We start from the raw sequence: 3,931 nt of genomic DNA on the forward strand, positions 1-3,931 counted from the left end.
TTTAAATGTTTAGAAATACCTTACATTTGTACCATTAACAGCAGATATGTAAACAGATGGTGTTGGGCCTCTTACATCACAAGATGTTTAACTAAAAATCGGGTGGTACTGTGCCTTTAAATATTAAACAAAACTGCTTTATTTTTACAATATGAATTGCAACATACAAGCAGCAAAAGAAAAAAAAAAAAAACACAACTGTTGTCCCTTTTTGTCAGCTAACGTAAGGCTGACTAACAAACAGTGGGCAACGCACCACTTAAAACTAAACTTAGCATGCATGAGAAAGCCTCCCTGCTGAATGACCGCAGCAGAGGAGACCCCTTCGTTCAACGTTTACCGGGAATGAACAAAAAAGGCCCGCAAACTTTCTTTAGTGTGACGTAGCGTAGCCTAGCTCCGCCCATCATGGGCGTATCAAACTGGAACTCCCGGGCGGCTAATTAATAAAGATGGAGCCGTCTGAACAGTAACCCACACCATAGCCATGTAAAAACATACCTCCCGATCGGCTAGAAAGTAAAATACAGCTATCAGGAGTGGGGAGTTACGCTACCATGATTAACCCCTAACTGGTATAAAAGGATTAATCCAAGTTGGGTAAATAAAATAAGACCTGCGCTCTAAAACTTATTATGGCGAAATCCCCAAAGAATTAGAACCATAAAGTGTCCCTGAAAACAAATTATAAAGTGCCACTCTCTGTTGTCACCAGAAAATAAAAGTTAGCCATCTCCCGGTCGGCATATTTTATGTTAAAACCGCCGGGAGTAAAACACTGTTTTGCATCCAGCCCCAGTGTTTGTATAACATAGCTCTCCCTCAAGAAGAGACCACAATCCCATCACAATTAAGAGCCCAATCTATCTTGTGCCCTTGATATGTGTTGGGCAGAAAAGTAGTGCTCACTTTCTTCTGAGAGAATGTCCCCAGAAATAATAAAGCTAGCACTTACCTTGAATGCTGTGCGACAGCATGGCAGTCCAGCAGGTGTAAGAGGTCCTCTCCCTCCCATAGCCCTGTGGAATGAAATAAGCCTGAGTTAAATGTGCTTAGGCTATATGGATTAGGGCAGCAAATATGTATAGAAGGCGCAGTGAGAATTAGGTCCCACCAGTTTCTATTGTTTTAAAGCCACCAAATGCTCTACTGTAGAGACTGATCTGGACTAGGCTACACCCTATTTTGTTCTAAACTCTTGATTGAAGAATCTTTACTAACACCTCACTTTGCCATCTCCTACTACTAAAGTAAGCAAAGAGAATGACTGGAGCTCTCTCTCAATATCCCACAAGGATGAAATCTGTGGACTCATTGTGTCTTTATACAGAAAACTAAAATATTGGAGTTAAACAGCCAGTAAACCTAGCAAATAATGTTATATAATTCTGCACATAGCAGGTCTGTTTTCTTCTGCTAAGCGCATCTCGGCACGCGGTCTAATCACAGCCGGCCCGATCACGCTATTAAAATCAATGTAGCTCGCTCCCGCTACCAGACCGGGAGAGAGTTACATTGATGTTAATAGCGCAATCGGGTGCACTGTAACTAAACAGCGTGCCCGCGATGCGCTTAGCAGAAGAAAGCAGACCCGCTCAGTAGAGCCAGGGGTGGCGTTCTCTTATCTTTGCTAAATATCTAACAATTTGCTTTAGAAACCTGGCGCTAAGATAATGTTATATAATTCTGCACTATGCGCAGAATTATATATCATTTGTTAGGTTTACTGTCCCTTTAAATATTCACCTCTCAGTTGATCACTGTAGACATTGAAATTTGAAGTTTTGCACTGCACTTTAAAAGTGCTCTGCAGCATTTACATTTTAGAAAGCCTTCCAAGAATTCAAAATGGCTATTCATGTTTTTACGTCATATGAACGCACAAAGTGAAGCTTTACAAAAAATAAGACACAAGACTTTATATAGAATTTGTTTTTAATTTTGTTTGTACAGACTTTCTAAATCAGAGTGACCATCTCAGACAGACTCCTGTACTGGGGGTTCATAGCCATCTGCCCGTTCTACTTTGGCACCAGTCTCATCACCTGTGGGTTTTCCAGTGCCACCCCCTTCACCATGCAGTTCCATTAGTTTGCCCACTAATAAGGAAAGAAAGGGGAAATATTATCTACAAGCAAGGAATAAGATGGATTATATAGAATCAAATAAATCTCAAACCATGAATCAAAGAATCATTTGGGACCGAAACAATGTATAAACCGTTCCCATATAAAAACAGACATTGAGCAAACACTACTTTATAATTCTAACTTGCTATGCAAAAGACGAAAAAAATATAAAAATAAATATATATATATATATATATATATATATATATATATATATATATATATATATATATATATATATATATATATATATATATATATATATATATATATATATATATATATATATATATGGCCCTCGTTTTACAACGGTTCAATTTACACCGTTTCAGAATAACCTTTTTTCCCAGTCATGTGACTGCTATTGAAAAAGTATTGAGAAGCAGGGCATTTATTAAAATAGCCAGTAGGTGGAGCTGTCTGCTTGTGTTTCAGCAAAGCAAGCTGAAATTAATCAGTTTAACCAGACCTGAGCTATCGAGCAGATTTCAAAGGAACAAGATCTTCCTGTCTATAAATCAGTCCAGATTGGAATGCATAGAAAGGATTATTTTATTAGGTTTATAATGCTGTTTAGCAAATGCTTTTGTTCATTTAACTTAGTTTATTTATATATTCTGTGTTGTGTAATTATTTTAATAGGTTTATAATGCTGTTTAGCATTTAAAGTCTTCATTTCAAAGCTTTAAAATAATGTATTAGGTGTTACTTATGAGAATTTTGAGAGGGGCCTGGAACCTATCTACCTCACTTCCCATTGACTTACATTATAAACTGGGTTTCAAATTTACAACGGTTTTGATTTACAACCATTCCTTCTGGAACCTAACCCCGGCGTAAAGTAGCTAGTAAATAACATGGTAGAAACCAGAATTAGGTTATTCATAAAAATAAGGTCTAAAGCAAACTTACGCTCAAACTTAGGCTTTTTCAGCATCTTCACCTTGCGAACATATACATCATGGAGAGGATAAATGGACTGACATGCTTTCTCAATGTCCTTGCCAATACTATCTGGGATTCTGTTGGACAGAAAAAATATTCAAACATTAAATGGGGACAGTCTACTACAGAATGTATTGTTTAAAAAGAATGACATTGCCCAGTTTTGCATAGCCAACACTGTTATATTAACCCTTGACCCAATATGATGTACATATACACTTCAGCGCACTGTTATATAAAGGCAAATGCCAGATTGTTAGACAGTGACTGTCATCTCTAACAATCTTGTGCCATCTGGAGGGCCCTACGATACAGAAAAATGGTTTTAAGGGATAGATGGTAACCTAAAGCAAAAAGGGGGCACCCCAAATGAAAATTGTGGGGAAGGGGAAGCAGGAGGCACAAGTACACTACTTAATTTTTAAATAAATAAAACAAACTGCGTACTGGCGGACTGCCAGTACCTAAGTTGGCCACCACTAGTAAGGGGGGGGGGAGAAGAGAGAAATCAGAGAGGTTTGAGTGTTGAGGCGGGATAACTACACTTGAAAAAAAAAAAAAAAAAATTAAGCCCCTAACTGCATACTATCAGTACCTAAGAAGATGAGGGAGGGAAGAGAGCCGTTTGGAAAAATCGGGCAGGAAGGTAATCAGCTTGTAAGGTTAATTTATGCAGATAACCGATTAACCCCATTCACTGCCAGGAATTTAAAGTAAGGTGCACAGCTCTAATTAGCAGCATTCTAATTGCCAAAGATCAAAGGCAAAGCATGTCTGCAATTTCTGAACAAAGGGGGTCGCAGGGAAGCTTTTAAAACCATGTCATTGTAGTATTGTGTAAATAATTTCAGTGAGAA

General features: G+C 38.0%; 1 long non-coding RNA gene across 1 annotated transcript; it reads right to left on the bottom strand.

Annotated features, from left to right (window-relative positions):
* Nucleotides 1-1,917: 1,917 nt before the first annotated feature.
* Nucleotides 1,918-3,521, bottom strand: LOC128643972 (uncharacterized). Its single transcript, XR_008399901.1, has 2 exons — nt 3,042-3,521; nt 1,918-2,099 (listed from the first exon to the last, which is right to left on the bottom strand). It is a non-coding gene; the product is annotated as an uncharacterized LOC128643972 (long non-coding RNA).
* Nucleotides 3,522-3,931: the final 410 nt, after the last annotated feature.

The sequence above is a fragment of the Bombina bombina genome, unplaced genomic scaffold (assembly GCF_027579735.1).
Source record: "Bombina bombina isolate aBomBom1 unplaced genomic scaffold, aBomBom1.pri scaffold_1019, whole genome shotgun sequence".
In the NCBI taxonomy this organism is placed as follows: Eukaryota; Metazoa; Chordata; class Amphibia; order Anura; family Bombinatoridae; genus Bombina; species Bombina bombina.